We start from the raw sequence: 19227 nt of genomic DNA, 5'->3' as shown, positions 1-19227 counted from the left end.
AGAAAGAAAGAGAGAAATAGAGACAGAAAGAAAGAAAGAAAGAGAGACAGAAAGAAAAGGAAAAAGGAAAGGAAGAAAGAAAGAGAGAGAGAAAGAAATAAAGAGAGACAGAAAGAGAGCAAGAGAAAGAAATAGAGAAAGAAATAGAGAAAGAAATAGAGAGAGAAAGAAAGAAAGAGAGAGAGAGACAGGAAGAGAAAGAGAGAGAGAAAGAGAGAGAGAAAGAAATAGAGAAAGAAAGAAAGAAAGAGAGAGACAGGAAGAGAAAGAGAGAGAGAAAGAAATAGAGAAAGAAATAGAGAAAGAAAGAAAGAAAGAAAGAAAGAAAGAAAGAAAGAAAGAAAGAAAGAAAGCGAGAGAAAGAAAGAAAGAAAGAAAGAAAGAAAGAAAGAAAGAAAGAAAGAAAGAGAGAAAGACAGAAAGAAAGAAAGAGAGAGACAGGAAGAGAGCGAGAGAAAGAAAGAAAGAGACAGAGAGAGAGACAGAAAGAGAGACAGAGAGAAAGAAAGAAAGAGAGAGAGAGACAGAAAGAGAGACAGACAGAGACAGAAAGAGAGACAGAGAGAAAGAAAGAAAGAGAGAGAGAAAGAAAGAGAGAAAGAGAGAAAGAAAGAAAGAAAGAAAGAAAGAAAGAAAGAAAGAAAGAGAGACAGAGAGACAGAGTGAAAGAGAGACAGAAAGAGAGACAGAGAGAAAGAAAGAAAGAGAGACAGAGAGAGAGAGACAGAGAGAAAGAAAGAAAGAGAGAAAGAGAGACAGAGAGAGAGAGAGAGAGAGAGACAGAAAGAGAGACAGAGAGAAAGAAAGAAAGAGAGAGAGAAAGAAAGAAAGAGAGACAGAGAGAGAGACAGAAAGAAAGAGAGACAGACGGAAAGAGAGACAGAAAGAGAGACAGAGAGACAAAGAGAGACAGAAAGAGAGACAGAGAGAAAGAAAGAGAGAGAGAAAGAAAGAGAGACAAAGAGAGAGACAGAGAGAGAGACAGAGATAGAGAGAAAGAAAGAGAGACAGAGAGAAAGAGAGACAGAGAGAAAGAAAGAAAGAGAGAGAGAAAGAAATAGAGAAAGACAGACAGAAAGAAAGAAAGAGAGAGACAGGAAGAGAGCGAGAGAAAGAAAGAAATAGAGAAAGACAGAAAGAAAGAGCGAAAGAAAGAAAAGGAAACAGGAAAGGAAGAAAAAAAAAAGGAGGAAGAGAAAGGAAGAAAAAAAATGAAAAAGGAAAAGGGTGAGAGTGAAAAAGAAAGAGCGAAAGTGGAAAAGGGGGTGAAAAACAGAGTGAAAAAAAGAGTTGGAATGGAAAAGAAAGGACATTCGGGAGGGGCGGTGCTGCCTAAGGTGCTTCCGCGCCCAGGAGCGAAGGAGCCGTTTGATCCCCTGGCGGGAGCGCAGCTCCCGGTGGCGGAGAACGGAGCGGTGGCTGTCAGTCCGAGACTCCAACTCCCGGCAGGCCCTGCGGCCGTAAAGCGCGGCGTCTGACGCAACGGCCGACGCGCAGTAGGAGTGGCTGGCGGCCCGAGGCGGCCGCGTGCCGGGGGAGCGGGCTGGGCGCGGGGAGCTCCCGGCGCCTGTGCCGCGCGGGACGGAGCCGCGGCAGCGACGCTGGAGGGGCGAAGCCTCCGTCCGGCCGCCCGCACGGAGCCGAGCGGCGCGGAAGGGGCGTCCGCCCGGTGCCTCGGCCTCGCTCAGCGGTCCCGGTGGCGGGGGCTGAGCTCGGGCGGGGCGCGCTGCCGCCCGCCGATGGCGGAGCGCCAGGCGGTGCTTTGCTGCCGCGGGCCGGGAGCTGCAGGAGCCGCCCCGGGCGAGCGGCGCCGGGCGCTGCCGCGGTCACTGTGCGGCGGCTGCCCTCGGGCTGGCGGAGGCGCGGGAGCCGCCGAGCTGCAGCCGTCTCCCTCGGGCCGCTGCCGCTGCTGCGGGCGGGGGCGGACGAGCGGCTGCGGAGGCGGCTCCGCGGCGGGCTCAGCCTTGCGAGCAGAGAGCGCTCGACATCGCTGGCATGACACGGCTGCTGAGTGCCTCAGTGCTCGTGGCTCTTCCTTCCACGCAAACAGATGGAGCGGCATCGCTGAGCAGTAAAACACAGCGATGGCCCGGAGAATGGCGAGCGCAAGGAGCGCCGGGCAGGATCCTTCTGATGGCACAGGTGCGATCGGCAAACTCAGCCCCTTGTGCCCCTGCCCTCCCGACCCCCAGGGGAAATGCTCTCCAGCCTCGAGCTGCTGAGAGACAAAACGTGTGATTTGACACTAGGGTCCGGAAAAGGTTTCCGTTTAGATTAGCAAATGCCTCCATTGTTCTCGGTTACGTCCTAGGATCGGTTTTAGGCAGTGACTTTCTACCGCTTGTCGGATTTTCTTGTGCAATGGTAAGAAAATAGGCAGGTCTGATACTGGTTTCGCTTTTTTTCTACTTCATGTTCCATGAGCTGCTTTTATCCAAGCAATTGTTTTAAAGTTCTACTGTAGGCGTTTCTGGTTCACTTTTTTTTTTTTTTTTTTCCCTCTAAATCGGCAGTAAATATAGCTGAGTAAAATTACCTTGGTTTTCTTCCTTCTTAAATGTTTTTATTGATAATCCTATTTGAATATGCAGAACAAGTGGGTATGTCCTGTAATATATCCTAGCTTTTCTTGTTTACAGGGTACTCAGAAAATATTTTTCCCTTAGAGTCCCACTGAAACATTCTGCGTGCAATCTCCGTTAAGGTCTGTGTTTACAAATAAGCCACCATCAGCTGAGATATTTGCCTGTGTACCTTTTCCTGTCATTCAGAGCTTGCGTTCTGTGGTTTTTATGATAAACCTATCAAACTTGCGAAACCGTTTTGTAAGTCTTAACCGTTGAAGGCAGCAAGAAGTGGTTTTAAAGCCTGTTCTTGAGCAGTCAAAGGGAAAAAGTGTGAATTTGATGCTGAACTTGTCCTTTTTCATTTGACTTGCCTTGAATTATTTAGGAAGAGAGAGAACTAGAAAAAAGAGAGAAATAGAATTGGTTCTTGAGCCCTCCTAAAATGCTCCCTGTGATTCCGTGTGGAGCCAAAGTGAAGGGTGATGGAACAGAGCCCCTGTGCTTTAGAAGGAAATCAATTTCAATCTGATCTCCACCCTGAGTCTCCCTAATTTCTGTTTTTAAAATGCAAACTAAGTTTAGGAAGTGTTGGGAGTTAGTATTTTGGGGAAGAAATGGCAGTTGCACAAACCGTTCCATTTCCCAGAGGCTCTGGGAAGGATTCATTTTGTAAGCGCTGTAACTGCCATCGGTTGGTGCTTCGGGGTTGGAATGTGCACTTGCCCTCCGATAAAGCACTCGTTCATTTGCATTTCAGTGCCAGGAGTCTGGAGAAACTGGAGAAGAGCCCAAGAGACATTTTTCATCCTGAGATACAAAAGGTAGGAAGTGACTTTTTTTGGTTTGGTTCTTTTTCTTTATGATTTCCTGGAAATAGAAGTAATTAAGTATAGATCCTACCGGTTTGTTTCTTCCAGTAGCTAATAAGAATAAGAATAATAATCTAATACTACTTAAACTGTCTCTTTATCCATTGAACTGGCCATTTCAAATCCAAACTTCTAAACACCAATAAAAGCATCATCCTTGTAGAATCTTTAATAGGAGGGGGCTAAAGATGCTGTTTTTGTTGACAGGATGTATTGGTTCTTGAAGGGCAAGAGGTGAGTACAAGCCTAACTACTTCTTGCTCACAGACCCGTCCGGTGAATACGGCTTTGTATTTGGATGGGCTTTTGATGACTTCTAAATCAATTGCTCGTTACAGTAAAAAGAAGTCATGTTTTTTTGAACCTGACAGCAAAAATAACTTGAAGCACCAACTTAATAATAATTGATCACCCGTCTAAGTTAATGATTTTATGCTATACTATCAAAGTTTAAAGGTAAATTATTGTGTAGTAGGAGATGGTATAAAATGTATGTTCTAACGTGTAGGATGTAGGCAAAGATTAGAGGAAACAAATTTTTATGTCTTCTGTTTGACTGTTCACCAAATAATATTTGGTTTTATTTTCTAGGGATCGGTGAATTTTAAATTTGGAGTCCTCTATGCTAAGGATGGTCAGCTTACAGGTGATGAAATGTTCAGTCATGGTGAGGTTTTCACCTTCTCCTTAATTGTTTTGCTCATCTGAAAAAAAAAAAAAAAAGGCAAGTTAAAAAAAAAAAAGTTATGTTTATTATTTGTTACCCCGTTCTGTCCGTTTCCTCAGTATTTGCTGGAGCTCTGCTTACCCAAGCTTTGGGTAAAACAAGCTTTGGGTTCCTTCTGTCCCACTGGGTGTTGCCCAGTTTGGTTGCATCTGGTGAAATTCACCCTGAGCCCTTACAGAACCAGCTCAAACCAGGTGAGAGCCATTCGCAGCTCTCTCAGGACACCCGGAGGAGGATGGGTGACGTTTCTGAGCATCTGGCAAGTGCACTTCTATCAAAACTCGGCCTGTGCAATTTCTGGGGAAAACCCTTCTGTATCCTGAAGGGTTCCTCAAAGTCTGTTGAGGATCCAGTTAGCAGTTGCTCACCTGGATGGTTCCAGCTCCTCAAGCTAACACTTGTACTCTTGCCCTGTAGTTTAGATCTATTGTAGTTTTGTTATTTTGCAAGATTTGACGTCTTTGGACAGTAACGTGCATTTCACTCTTTGGAACCTCTGGGATCATTCCTTGGTGCAGCACCACCTAATGGGACACTTGGCTGCTGTGCTGAAGGGCTTGGTTACTGGAATTGTAAATCCCGGAGAGTTTGTAAGTCTTCTGTCCCCAGGGAGGTGTCACGCTTTGTTCACCGTTGCTCTGTTTGTCGGGTGCTGCTTCTCGTCGGAGGTATTAACTTCAAACTGCCCTGTTCTTTTTTGAACTTTTTTTCCTGGTTCTCTCCGTAGGGCAGGGAAGGACTCTCGTATCCCGGTCGTCAGACTCAGCGCTGCCCGAGAAGATACAGAGACTGTAAAAATCATAAGAAGCAACTAGGACTGCAGAGGAAACAAACTGGAGAGAACAAAAGGTGACATTGTTCTCCTTAGCCTGGATTAGAAACATCCACTGCGCTTTGATGCCGGTGGCTGCCAGGGGCTCGTTAGGTCTCTTTAGGCAGGTGTAGGTGTTCACTTGTAGGTTCTATTTTTTGGCAAAGGACCACGAGAGAAGTTTATTTATAGATCCAAATAAACATTCATCTTATCTGAACATAACCTGTCATCCCCTTTCTGACATTAAGGACTCCTGTATAAATACTTGGAGGGGGTTTTCTTTGTCATTTCTGAATGGTTCCATTTTGCTGGATACTTGAACAAATCTGAGGGGGTTTAATTGCATACTGCTTCCTTGAAATTCTGTTGGTCTCTGCTTGGAACCCTTCTTGTACTGCGTAATGAAAGACTTCTGATGGTGTTTTCTTGCCTGTTTGTGGTTAAGGTCGTGCTCTGATGCATTTACAGAAGCCATGGCAGGAGAGAGTCAGCTGCTGGAGAAGACGAGACAGTACTATCCCTGTGCAGCACGGAACTGTGCTACTGCTGTGTCATCAGCTGTGTCTGCACTGAAAGTAGCCACCTTCACTTGTAGGTAGCTCCTTGGTGCTTTAGGACACGCTGAGGGATTTATTCCTTTTGGGATCCACGATGAGAATTCCCAAGAGAGGTAGTAGTAATAAGGTCTGAGATTGGAAAAAAGCCTGTGTCCTTGGAATGTTGTTGTTGTCGTCCAAAGTTAATTTTTCCTTCTTTCTTAGCCAGTAGTCAGCTTTTTGCTTTATTTTTTGTGGTATCAGTATTTGATTGTTTAAAAAATTGCTTCAAAAGAACTGCAGTGGCTGGCCACCAGGACCTTGTTCAGATTTGCCTATTTGCTTGTAGCTAAAACCTTTCCATATTGTTTATCATTCTATTGAGGAAACTGCTGCCCAGTCAACTAAGAACTGAACATCTATCTGTCTAGGACATGGGGAGAGGATTTAGGTCGTGTCTTTGTTTCCAGAAAAAAGTTCCAGTGTCGTTTCTAACTAGAGGAAAAGGGGGGGGGGGGGTGAAGACTCGGGGCTCTGATGCCACTGGGGGCACCCCGAGGTGCCCAGGAGAGGGAGCCCCACTGCGGTGCAGGAGCAGGTATGTTATCACGTACTAGAGAGCAAATTATAAATAGAAATAGGAAAATTATAAATATAAAAATATTTTTTAGATCGTTAAAGAAAGCGGTTTTTTTTTACTTGTCAATAGGCAGGGTTTTGATGATAAAAATGATAAATACAAAGAATATGAAGGTAGAAATCTAAGTCTAGAAAGATATCATAAATACATACAGATAAAGTTTAAAACTAGAAGAAAAAATCAGTTGCAGCAGTAGATACGATACATAATATAGATAATACTTTAAATACATGTCTAGAATTTTATAGATATTATAGATAATTATTAATAGATTGCATCAAAAGAAACGATAAATATAAATGTGAGTCTAACTATACAAAGTATAAAAATATTTCCATACCGTTTAAAAGAAGGTGTTTTCTTGTATTTATTTGGTTAGAGATGGGGTTTTTCTTTGGATTAATAGAAGTATTCTAGAAATATAAATCTAACTGTAGAGAGATCCAATCGATAGAGGAGGATATTTCTAAAACCACAACCGAACGCCGCCGCCTTCGGGGGAATCGCACGAGCTCGGCCGAAGCAAGGCGAGAGCGGCCGACCCTGACGGCCTCGAGCGAACCGAGGCGAGGCTTCCGAGGCTGCCTGAAGCGAAGCGAGCCGAGCTCAGGCGAAGCGAGCCTGCTGCTCTCGTGCGCGCTGCTTAGCGCCAGTGCGCTCCCAGCCTACTGAGCTCCTGCCCGAGCCCGCGCTCCCGGTCGTGTCCGCGCCGTGGCCGGGCCGCCCGCGGGACGCGGCAGCGGGAGAGCCCCGAGCCGGGCGAGCTGAACGGGAGGCGGCGGCGCTTGCCCGCCCGCCGTCGGGGAGCCGAGGCGAGCGGAGCCGAGGCGCGCCGAAGGCACAGAGCGGCTGGGAGTTGGGCCGAAGCGAGGCGAGCTCGGCCGAAGAGGCGAATGCAGGCGCCAAGAGCCGAGTTGAGGCGCCAAGAGCCGACTGGAGCCGAGCGTCTCCGGAGCGAGCCGAGCTCCGCCGAGCGCCGCAGCATCCCGGGCAGGGCGAGGCGCCGGGCCGGGCTCGGGGTGCAGCCGGGGCTCTGGGAGGCTTCCCCGCCTGTCCCTCTCTCTAGCCCTCCTTCCTTCTCCCCGTCTTCGACTTCTCTCGCTCCCTTTCCCCCATTCCCTCTCCCCCCGCAAAGCCGGCTCCTTCCTGTCCTGTCCCTAGCCCGCTACTCCCTTCTGTTCCCCCTCTCTCCTTCCTCTGCCCAGCTTCCCTGTACCCTCGTCCCGGGCTTTCCCTTCCCGTGCCGCTTTCCTGCACAGCCCGAGCTCCCTCGCCGCCCTTTGTCGTGCCCTGCTCTCGCTCCTCTCTTCCCGTGCCCCCTTTCCTTCTTTGCCCCGCAGCCGCGGGGCTCGGGCTGCCGGAGAATAAAGCCCCGAGGGCCGGAGCCCGGCGCCCCTGGGCCCTTGCGGGAGTCCCCGCGCGGGGCCGGAGGCTCTCGGCGGATCCCCCCGTGCCGCTCAAGCAGCGCGGCCGACAGCGCCGGAGCTGCGGCTTTGCCGGCATCGCGCTGAGAGCGGCCCCCGCTCCGTGCCGGGCCGTCCCCGCCGTCTGTGCCGCTCCCTCTCTCGCTGCCCCTGGCCCGTGACAGCGAGGCTGGGCAGGAACCTCAAGCCTTCTGGGGGCTGCCCCCCCTTTCTTGTTGCAGCAGAATCCCTTGCTGGGGCCATGCACGTGTGGGAAGGGCTTGGGGGAAGCGCTGCGCTGCTGTCCGGGGCAGTCGGCTTCGTTCGGAGCCTTCTTTGGGGGTCAGGGAAAGGCGGGGTGAAGACTCGGGGCTCTGATGCCGTTGGGGGCAGCCCAAGGTGCCCAGGAGAGGGAGCCCCACGGCGGTGCAGGAGCAGGTGGGGGGCGGGCGAGGGGGGGGGGGTCACGCTGGGTGCCGTCCCCCAGAGGGACCCAAAGCTGCCACCAAATGCACAGGGAGGGGTGAGTGGGTGTAGGATGCTAAAACCTGGCAAGGCATTCGGTTTTCTAGGTATTGCTAAAGAATAGGAATTGGTCTCTAAACTCAGCTGGGGAGAAACCCTCTCTATGCACTCATTTGTTTACAGGAATGTAGAAGGTTCCGACTGGAGATGCGTAGTAGTTCTGAAGATATTGCCGTGAGGTTTTGATCTAGGAGCGGACCGAGCTGTGCCCTGGAACCCTCAGAACAGCTGCAGGGGCTGAAGGCGATAGAAAGGGCTCTCTGGCACCTTTTGCCTCCGTTCTCTGCCAGCGCCCAAAGCGTGTCGCAGTCCCGGAAGAGGCGCTTGTCATCCCGAGAGCCAAAAGGAAGACGTGTCAAATCCCAGCTCTGCCTTGTGTTTCGTGTGGGTTTTTTACTTCGTATTGATGTCATTCCAGAGAGCAAGGAAAGAAGAAATGGGACCGGCTCCCACTATTACTGTGTGAAGGCTTTCTTGAAAGGCTGCTGTATTTCTATTGTCTTTTTCCACTCCAAGCTTGACTTTTGCCCTCGTTTTTCGAGCTCTGCTGCATTGGGTGTCCCAAGGAGGGCGGGGTTCCTCAGCAGGGCTCTTAGGAGGCGGCGCTGATTCTGCTTTTTCTGAAGGCGTCTCAAAGCGTGCTACCAGAATGACAGTTTTGTGCACTGGAAAGCTTTCCCTCAGTGCCATCAGCGCACGTCCGTGTCTGAATTGTGGAAGCAGACGGACTAAGAACAGCCAGCACCCGGAGCAGATTTCTGTTGGCTCTGTGTCTGTGAGAGGCGGGCTGTGTGCTGGACGGGGAGAGGCGCTGTTGGAGAGTGGCATCAGCGCCAGGTGTGAGCTGTGAGGATGATGGGGGGCTCGGAGCAGCCCCAGGTGTGAGCTGTGAGGATGATGAGGGGCCGTCTCCTGCCGGGGGGGGGGGCGTTGCGAGGCTGTTTTAGGGGGAGGCTTCGCCTCAGCTGCCTTTTGCATGGAGCTGCTGAGTAGAGGGGTTCATGGGGGGGCTCCCGGGGCTGTCTCATGGAAGGACTGCGAGAGCTTCTCGCAGCGTCTGGGCGAACACCTGGATACGCGCTTGGATCCGCGGAGCATCGCTTCAAGGAGGTGCCGAGGGACGAATCTTTGTGCCGGGAAGCAGCAGCCGAACGGGTGAGCGCGTGTGGATTTGGAGCGGGGACTTTGGTCCTTTCCCTTTTCAATTGGATCTTGGCAGTCCCCCCTCCCCGCTTCCCCAGGAACAAAAAGGGAGCTTGTGAAGACAAAAGAAATGAAGGAGAGGCAAGCGGCTACTCTCCTAATATTGTCTGTGTTGGAACTGGGGGGGATCCGCTTTCGCTTGCGGTTCCAAGGATGTCGGTTGAAGGAAAAGCTGCCTTTTCCCGGCTGTTAGGGGTATCCCAGGGGTGCCAGGGAATCCCTGCGTTCCATTTGAACGGGAATGGGCAAAGTATTGTTGTCATCGGATGGCTTTGATTGGAAGGTAGCCAGCCCATTTTCATCATCCTAAGGTTTAAATGGAGGGGACAGCGCTGGTGTCCCTCCTTTGCAAGGGTTTGAATGGAGGTCAAAATCCCCCTTTGCACATGGCTTGAAGGATTTCATTGGAGGAAAGCCCCTTCTTTTCTGCTCTCCTAGGGGATGAACTTGAAGGGGAGAAGCCATTTCTTTGCCCTTGTTGAAGCGAGGTGAGCGCCGCCCGCGGCGTCAGTTTCGGGGTTGAGTTGCGGGAAGCCGCAGCTCTGGCGGCGTTTGCAGGGCTGCAGTCGGGCTGTGCCGCTGCATTTGAGGGCGCTTCTTGTGGCCGCGGCCCGGGCCGGAGCGTTGCCGCTCGGGAGCGCTGCCAGCCCGGGCCGGGCGGGTGCCGAGGCGCGGGGGGGAATTTGGCGCTCGGGAGCGGCGGAGCCGCTTTGCCGGTGCGAGCCGCCGTGCGGAGCCGAGGGCAGCTGGCGCCGGGCCGGCCAAGGGCGGCAGAGGCGGCGCGGGCGCTGCTGCGCCGGCCCGGCCGGTGCCGGCCGCTCTGTCCGCTCCGGGCGCGGGGCTCGGGCGCCGCCGGGGCCCCCCGGGCAGGGGGAGCGGGCGGGGGCGGGGGGGTCTCCGGGGCGGCGCCGCCCCTGCGCGCCGGAGCAGCCGCCGGAGGAGCCGCTTTGCCGCCGGGAGCCGCGCTCCGTCCGGGGCCGGCAGCGCGGGGTTGGGCTGCCGCAAGTTCTTGGGTGTCGCGGTTCGGAGGTGGCTTTGTAGGGATCGATCGCACGGGTTTGTTCTGGTCGCAGTGGGTGTGCGCTCAGGGCTATGGCGTTCTTCCTGACCGGTACGGTTCTCGGTTCTTCGGGTGGTGACGATAAAGGTTTGGTTTGAATCGAGTTCTGTAGTCGGATATTTTTTTTGCCGGGCTATTCTGTTTTTAAAGGCGTGCAATGGTTTCTACGGGTCGTTGCGTGAAGCAGCGGCTCGGATTTTAATTCTGTCGCGGTGGCTTTTATTAGCGTGGGCGTGTAGCGTTTGTTTCGGTGGGTTCGAGGTGGCGTCGTGTCGTTAATAGCAGCGGGGTTTTTAAAATCTCTCTAATTGCGTTTGTGTTTCTCGTCTTTCCAGGGCTTTTATTTCTTTGGTTTGCTTGATTGTAGTGTACGTTTTATTGTGACGGATCGTTTGGGAGATCTTGTCAATGGTTACGTTTCTCTTTCGGCTTTGTGTTTATTTCTGGGTGGTATTTTTATTTTGATCGAATGAGGCTCTATGCGTTTATTCTTCAGTTGGGAATAATTTTTTTGATGTAAATTAAAGTTGCTTTGGTTTGGGGGACTTTTGTTTTACAAATGTTTTTTCTTTTGTTTTTTTTTTTTTTCTTTTTCTTTTTTTTCTTTTCGTTTCTTGTTGTCCTTTGACGTATTTGGTGGTTATTGATCAGTTTTATTTTTGGGAACGTGGGTATTTATATGGTGGGTCTTTTTAAGTAGGGTTTTTTTTTTTTTTTTTTTTTTTGGGTAGTCATTTTCTTATTTTTTAGTGGTTGAGATTTTTTGGTTTTTTTCTATTTCGTTCATTAGTTCGCTTTCTAAAGTTCTTTTGACAGAGTATTGCTTATTCTTTGAGTTAGTGTAGATGTAGAACTTCGGTTAGTTTTTAAAATAACGTTCAGGGTCAGTGGCACTGATTGGAGTTGAGCGAGTTGGTTTGGGTTTTTTTAGAGGTTTTTGTGATTTGCTGCGTGTGTTTCTCAAGGGTTTTCTTTTCGTTTGGTTCCGTTTTTCTGATGTGATGAGAACTGTTAGTGAAAAGAGTGTTGTGTGTTTTTTTCGCTGGCAGTTGTTTGGCTGGTGGAGGTATCTTGATGGTTTTGGAAGACATTGGTGGGAATTCGATGCTGTTTGTTTTGTCATTGCATTTAGGAATTGGATTTTAAATGTAAAATTCTAAGGATAGCTATCTTTAAAGAAAACGAGTAGATGTGTAGAAATGGGAATCAACTTTTATTTTTATCTATTCGATCTCTATTTAAAATTTAACAGGTAACTTAAGTCATGATATATTCCAATAAGGTATTGTATTTTTCAAAGAGCATTGTGTATGTTGATAGATATATCAATAGAGATGCTAAATATAAACGCAGCTCAAAGGAAATTTTAAATCTAGAAATGTGTTGCGAATCTACGCAGATATATATATATATCAAATTATTAAAGGATTGTAAATGTAAAGTGACATAAATCCATACAACACGTAATACAAGTGATACCGTATAGATCTTATGATGGTATATTATAGGAAACAGCTATAAATCTAGTACATCGCTATGATATAATATGTAAAGCATTATAGATATGGTAACTGTAAATACAACAATATTATTAAAAGTAGCTTAAAAGAAAGGATGGTTTTGTTTTTTACTTGGCAAAAGCAGGGGTTTTATTATAAAAACTACAAATACAAATGATAGAAAGGTAGAAATCTACTTGTAAAAAGATCTCATGAATACATCAAGATGGATATAAAAATTGAAACTATTAGAAAAAAGAAGTTGTAGCAGTAGATTTGGTACATGATAAAAATAATGATTTATCTCTATGATGTGAATAATAGATATGTGCTATGTAATGATGAATGGAATGCATCAGTATAAACGGTGACTATAAAAGTGAATATAGTTATGCAAGCTCTAAATATAAAACTATTTCAATAGAGTTGAAAAGAAGGGTTTTTTGGTATTTGTTTGGTTAGAGATGGGATTTTTTTTGGAAGAATAAAAGTATGATAGAAATCGAAATGGAAGTCGAGAAATATACAATCAATATATAATGATATTGCTACAACCACAAAGTATGAATAAATACAGATAATAGGAATAGGCATAATAGATGGTATAAACGACGTAACACATCGCTGTCCGGTCTAAATATGCGTGTGAATAGAACTAGAAAAACTAGAACTATCAAATTTATTTCAAGAAGGCATGAAAGAAAGGGGGCTTATTTGGTTCTTGTTTGGTAAGAGGCAGGTTTTTGGCATTTATTTTTCGAGGAGTTTTTGGGGGGGATGGCCCCTGTTCTTTTTTGCCGCCTTGGCCGCCCGCAGGCCCAAGGCGCGCGGCGCCCCCGGCTGGGGTGGGCGGCAGTGCTGCCGCCTTGTGGGCAGAGCGCGGTACTGCAGCCCGCCGCCGCCGCCAGGCAGCCCTCTTGGGCGTGGCGCGTGGCGGAGTTTGTTTGACCTTCTGAAAATGGCGGCGAAAAGGGCGGGAAAGCGGAGGACCCTGGTGTGTCTATGCGGACTGCCTGCACGGAACACCGACGCCGGCGCGGCCCCGGCGGGATTTTCTCTCTCGTTTCAGGTGTGCCCGACACGGGCTGTGGGGTCAGCGGCGCCGCGGGCGGGCGTATTTTGGCGTGTTTCTGACCGGCATGTGAGTAACCGCCTCTCTCGCCCGAGGGGGGGAAGGGGGGGGTCCTCTCTCGGCCGCCATGTTGGGAGTGGCGTGTCACCAATGTCGCGGGATTTTTTTTTTTTTTGACCTTCTCAAAATGGCGGCCAAAAGGGCGGGGATATCGCGGACCCGGGAGTCTGCCGCCCTGTGGCCAGAGCCCGGTACTGCAGCCCCCCGAGCCAGCGCCCTGCCCCTCGCCGCTGGCTGCCGGGGGCGGGGCAAGGGCGCGGCTGCCAAGCGAGGCAAGGGCGAGGGGCGAGGGCGAGGGGCGGGAGCGAGGGGCGGGCGGGGCGGGAGCGAGGGGCGGGCGGGGCGGGAGCGAGGGGCGGGCGGGGCGGGCTCGGTAAATGGCCGGGAGGGGTGAAAGACGTTCAGGAGTCCAAAAGGGACACGATGGCTGAGAAGAATGGCCGGGGGGGGGGGGGCGGCCCGGCGGGGCGGCTTTCGGCGGGCGGCGGAGGCGCGGTCGCAGCGCTCCTCGGGCCGGGGGCAGCGAGCGGGGGCGGGCGAACGCTGTCGGAACGGGAACGGGGCTGCACCCCCCCCGAGCCCGCGCACGCGCCTCTCCAGGCGGCGGAAGCGACGGCGGGCCGGAAAATCCCGGCGGGGCGGCGGCGCTGCCCGCCCTTTCTGCCGCCAGCTTTGCAAGGTAAGACCGCCCGCCCCGTCCCGCCCCGCCCCGTCCCGCCGCCCTCCGGTGTCTGTAAACAGACGGACTCCCTCTGGCTTCGCACTTCTCCGTGCTGGAGAGTGGGAGAAAGGTCCGTGCTGCTTGCCGTGTCCTCGGTGGGCAGAGAGCTCTGACCTTGCCTTGCGTGGGCTGCTGAGGATTGGATCCTTGGGGATGTGCTTGGATGCATTTAGTGACCTTTACAGATTTCTTTCCCCGCTTTTTTCAGTTCCCAGAATCATGGAAGAATTCAGGTTGCAAGGGGCTCTAAAGATCACCTCATTCCAAGGCTGCTGCCGCCGTGGGCAGGGACGTGCTTCCATCGAGCAGCTTGCTCAGAGCCTCATCGCAGAGCACCGACGGGCCTTGAACACTTGCAGCGATGGGGCAGCCCCAGGACCTCAGAGCAACCTGTGCCCTGTGCCAGCCAGGTGCCAGAGGAGGAAGGAAGCCCTTCCCACCTGGAGCAGAGGCTGCGTAGCCTTGTGTCACCGAGCGTGTGAGACAGAAAGGCCCTTCCTTTCTGGAGGGGTAACAACACTCAAAGCTCTTTCTCGGGACAAGCCGAGCAATGGAAGGCCAAAGGAGCCTTCAGTTCTTCCAGCAGCTTTGGGAACAACTTGAAGGAGGAGCAGAGCTGGCCTGGTGCCTGCCGGCTCTGCAGGCAGTGGGCATGGCGAAGCTGCAGCTCCATCTGTCTTCTTGGCTGAGGCTTTATAAATGAGGCGCTTTTCTGTAGTTCCTTTTCAGGCATGACGTGCAAGTTGCCCCTAGAAGTCCAAAGGCAGCTGTTTTCCTAGCAGAAGGAAGTCAGGAGGAGGCAAAGCCAGCAGCTAAGTCTGGATAAAAAACTTGGCTAACCTCTTTTCCCCCCCTCCTCCAAACAGGCAATTGTGAAGCACTCAGCAGAGATCTGCCCGGGAGGAAAAGCAGAGCCAATCTCTGAGAAGAAGGGACGTGCGAGCTCTGGCGAGGACGGCTGCTCCCCCTGGCCTTGGTGTGGGACCTCCTGAGCTGCCATTCCTGTGGTGGGAGTGTTCCTCCTCTCCTCCTCCGGCCAAGCCAGAGACCGCCTAGGGAAGGAGCAGGTAAGGTTGAAGTACCGAGGTCTCCCAGGTAAGAAGTGACACGGCAAAAGGAAATGGCCTCAACTTGCAGCAGGGAAGGCTTAGATTGGATTGGAGGGAAAATTTCTTCACTGAAAGGATGCTCAGGCATAGGAGCCCAGGGAAGTCCCCATGCCTGGAGACATGTCAAGGATGTCAAGATGTGGTGTTTAGGGACCTGATTTGGGGGGGGGCAGCAGCCGGGCTCGATGTCCTTAGAAGGCTTTTCCAACCGCAAGGATCCTACGGTTCTGGAAAGCCTTGACCCCTCTGGCTCTAGCACAGCACCTGGATGCTGACAAAATGAGGCTGGTCCTAGAGCCTGGAGGTCCCTGTGCCACAGGGAGAGGACAAGCCGGTGTCACCTGCAGGGAGGGTCTCGTCCCCAGAGAGCCGTCAGTGACTCCGTCCCTGCCCGGGGCTCTGGGTGCGCCCTCGGGGGGCGGGGGACGACACCTGCCCTCGGGTGTCCCTCTGGGCACCTGGGAAGGGAACCAGGTCCATCCGTGCGGCAGCTGCAGGGCTTGCAGGCTTTGGGGCTTTGCAGCTGTGTGCCTTGTCACAAGGTGGCAGGGACGTGACACTGCCTGGCAACGCTGCTGGCCTCGGATCCTTGCTGCTCTCATCCTTATCCCATATGGATTTAGCAGCAATCTTCTGTCTTTGCTTTCAAACTGTCCTTGGGAGAGTTCCAAGAGAGGGTCATTAGTTATTTCAAAGCCTACATCTTTTACCTCTTGGCACTGAAGAGAAAAGACACAAACCTGCTTTGCATCCTTCTGCCTGGAAGTCATTGTGACACGGGGAAGGGAGGAAGGGGCTGGCCGGGGTCAGCCTCTGCTGAGCCTCAGCTCTTGCTGCTCCTGCTCACAGGGTAAAGCCAAAAGCTGTCGTGATCAAAAACGCAGGCCGCCCTTCTGACCTGAGTCACAGGGGCCGTTTCTTCTGAATGAATCAAGGTGGGAAATCATTCTTGGAGCTTCAGAAGAAAAAAAACCCCAGAACCGTAGGTATGTTTGTAAGAGTGGGTATGTACGTACATTTCCTTCGATGAAGAAGAAAATCTTAGAAATATCATGTCACGTCTGGCTTCCTAGAGAAGATCCTGAACTCTGGGCTTCTGAAAGCAAATGGCTGTGCATTTATAGGAGCGTTTCCCTTCTTTTTATGTGCCTCCCCCAGTCATCTTCTACCCTTGCCCACGGCAAGGAGAGTGCGGTGATTTGGCTGCTCCGCTCTGCCGAGGTTGTTGCAGGCTGTGTAGCAGGGAGCGAGGCCTTTTGTGGCTGCTCATCAGACGTTTTCCTACAGCCTTCTCCCTGCAATGGTAAAATGAGACTTGTGTTAGCGAGCAGTCAAGTAGAGCAGGTAACATTAGAAAAGAATTGTTTCTGAGCTGCTGTTCACTAGCACGTGTTTCCCCTTTCCGGCAGAGCGCGCATCATTGCGGGCTTGGGATCGATTGAAATGCGCTAAGGAAACCAGCTCTGGGGAGGGAGGGAGGGAGGGAAATGCTCTCTTAACATGTGCCAATTCTTCTGTCAAACCCATCAGGGCAGGACAGCGTTCAGACTGAAAGTGTAAGAAGATGTGGAGGGAGACAGAGAATCTGACAGGAGCACCGGACTCACAAGTGCACGAATTTTGCTTTTGGCTTGGATTCAAACGCAGAAGTTGTAAGGAATTTGGGAAGGAGAAGGGACATTTCAGAAGGAGAAGAAGAAAAAGAAGTTGTTGTTGTTGTTACAGCCCTGGCAAAATCTTTGGTTCTAGCTAATAAAGGAAGCTAGTTGAAATTAAAAAAAAGAAAAAAACGTGGGTTTTTTTTTTTCCTTCGCTGTTGTATTCGTTGGTGGTTCGTTATCTGGTGTGTTGTTTTATTTCTTGGTCTTATTACCTCTGTGTAAATAGTTTTTTTGAGTGAAGCTAACTTTCTGGACGGGTTGGTTTGTATTTGAGGTAGGATAAATTTCAAGAGGTTTCTTTCCTAGACTTCTGATAGGTATTCCTGGGATTTTGGTTTTGTTTACTGTGTGTATCAACAGAGAGATTTGGTAGGGCCAGCTGGGCTGCTGGAGTTTTGGGTGTTAATTTATGAGATGGCTTTTGTTCAATGCAGTTTTGAATTGGTGAAAGGGTTTTTAATGTAGTGGTTTTAAGGCGGTCTTTAAGAATTGTTTGTATCGTTTCACGTTGTTTGTAGTTGGTGTACGATCAGGGATATGGTGGAACTTCTTGAACGTTCTGGTTTTAGCGTTCCTAAGTTCCGATTTCTTTCTGCTTTGCTGTTTTGTTTCTGGTTTTCTTTTGGGGGACAGGGGCGTTTGTTGACGGTGGGTTTCTAGAGGCAATGTGTCTTTCAATTTGGGTAGTGATATTTTTTAGTATTTTAATAGTTTCGATTTTTTTTATTTTCATGCTTTTAATGAGTTGTTTTAAAATTTGGAAGATAACCTTTCTAGATGATTGGTTATTATTTGTGAGTTAGCCTCAAGGTAGAGCTTTGGGGGCTTTTTTTAGTAATGTTTAGGGTCAGTTGTAGGGTTTTGAGTTTAGTGAGTTGGTTGGATTTAATTTTTCACGGGTGTTTGTTTTGACTAGCAGTTCTGTCATTTTCCATGTGTATCTGAGTTTTTTGGGGTTTTGAGCCATTGGTTGAGGAGGAAGTTTATGATGAGAATGTACGGAGCTTTTGGGCTAGTTATAGTGGGATTTCAAATGTCTTGACAGTTCGGTTGATTTGAGTTTTTCTTAGGGTTAAATGTTGTGGGGTCTTTGTTCTGTTAGTCCTAGAAATAGGTTTGGTTTGGATACGCTGCGATGGGATGAGCGTGGGCTGCGTACCGGTGCTGCCGAAGGTGCGGTATTTGTGTGGTTCTGATGCGTTGGGTTAATGAATTGATACGGTCTAATATATAGATTAATTAAAGTAGAAATAAATATCAATATAAAACCAAATATAAAATGATAGTGGTAAACATAAATATAGAAAACAAATAGATAAACACATAAAACTATACTATATAGTATATTATTGTAACAGATGCTAATCTATAGAAACGATAGCCTATTATATATGTATACAAAGATATCTAAAGATCGGTTGTAAATATAAAAATATTTAGATAGAGTTAAAAGGAATTGGGGATTCTTTGGGATTTTTTTATTAGGTTATAGGCTGGGGGTTTTTTTCTAGATAGAAATAATATAAAAATAAAAATCCAGATCTCCAAATATATAACGCGTATACCGATCTCTCTAAATATTGAATATAAAGAAATAGAAGTAAAAGAATATCTAGGATATAAAAATACTATATATCTATTATTCTATTAAAAGGTATTCTCTCTAGTATGTATAATACCTACAAATGTAATAAATAAAAATTATAAAAGTAAATGTGAAGAGAATGATGAAAAATGAGATGATTTTTAGAGTTTTAAATATGGTTTAGATAAAGGGGTGTCTTTGGTTTTTGTTTGGTTAGAGGCAGGGGTTTTATTTGAAATAATAGAAGTATTATAGAAATGTGAATCTTAAGATAGAAATCTATCATAAGTCTAGAAAGAGAAATGACGAAACTATGGATAGAAATTGAAATCTAAATCTATGTCAGTAATATGAAGAGTTGTAGTATAGAATAGAAATGACCTTATGTGGCAGTATAAATGAGAAATGGGAATAGAAATAGAAGAAGATGTAAATATAGTTGGAAAGAAAGGGAATTTTTTGGCTTTTGTTTGAGTAGAGGCAGGGGTTTTATTTGAAATAATACAAGTGTTCCAGAAGTGAAAATCTGAAGGCAGAAATAGATAATCAATGAATCAAAATACGTATAAAAATATAGAAATAAGTCCTCGGAATAGATGGAATATAGAATATCAATTGATTTATAAATTGACATTGATAAAGAGAAATGGATCAGTAAGCAATACACATTATAAATAGAAATGTGACTATCAATAGGAAAACCTAGGGGTAAAATCTATTCAAATATTGTCTAAAAGAAAGGGTTGGGGTTTTTTGGGCTCTTCTTGGGTTAGAGGCAGGGTTTTTATTTGAAATAATATGAATATAGATATTACTCTTACCTGTTTCTAAATATTGAGATAGATAATCAAGATATAAATATAAAACCTAAGGAAATAGAAATAATAGGAAGGGATGTAATATAGAATACAAATAAGAGTATACATTGATATACAGTTTAAATGTCAATGTGAACATGAACCTGAAAGATACAATTTTAAAAAAGATTGAAATAGAGTTGAAAAGAAAGGGGTTCTTTTTGGCTTGAATTTGGGTAGAGGCAGGGGTTTTATTTTAAATAATGGAAGAGTTACAGAAGTAAAAATCCTAACACAGAAATATCGATTAAATATAGAAAGATATGAATAAAAAGATGTCAATAAATAGAAGAAATAGGAACAGATGTAAAATAGAATA

General features: G+C 48.3%; 2 long non-coding RNA genes across 3 annotated transcripts; both read left to right on the top strand.

The window, feature by feature from the left end:
* The first annotated feature begins 1482 nt into the window (after positions 1-1482).
* On the top strand, positions 1483-5837 carry LOC139602470 (uncharacterized). The gene is made up of 3 exons (XR_011683230.1): positions 1483-2142; positions 3325-3388; positions 4028-5837. It is a non-coding gene; the product is annotated as an uncharacterized lncRNA (long non-coding RNA).
* A 3187-nt stretch (positions 5838-9024) lies between these two features.
* On the top strand, positions 9025-18180 carry LOC139602499 (uncharacterized). 2 transcript variants are annotated; one of them, XR_011683259.1, is made up of 3 exons: positions 9025-9236; positions 13905-14763; positions 16336-18180. It is a non-coding gene; the product is annotated as an uncharacterized lncRNA (long non-coding RNA). The 2 variants fall into 2 exon arrangements; XR_011683258.1 differs by lacking the exon at positions 9025-9236 and adding an exon at positions 13526-13654.
* The last annotated feature ends 1047 nt before the right edge of the window (positions 18181-19227 follow it).

The sequence above is a fragment of the Agelaius tricolor genome, unplaced genomic scaffold (assembly GCF_023055355.1).
Source record: "Agelaius tricolor isolate 1412-34295 unplaced genomic scaffold, bAgeTri1.0.p SCAF_34, whole genome shotgun sequence".
NCBI classification, from domain to species: domain Eukaryota; kingdom Metazoa; phylum Chordata; class Aves; order Passeriformes; family Icteridae; genus Agelaius; species Agelaius tricolor.
This window is presented reverse-complemented; position numbering and strand designations above follow the sequence as displayed.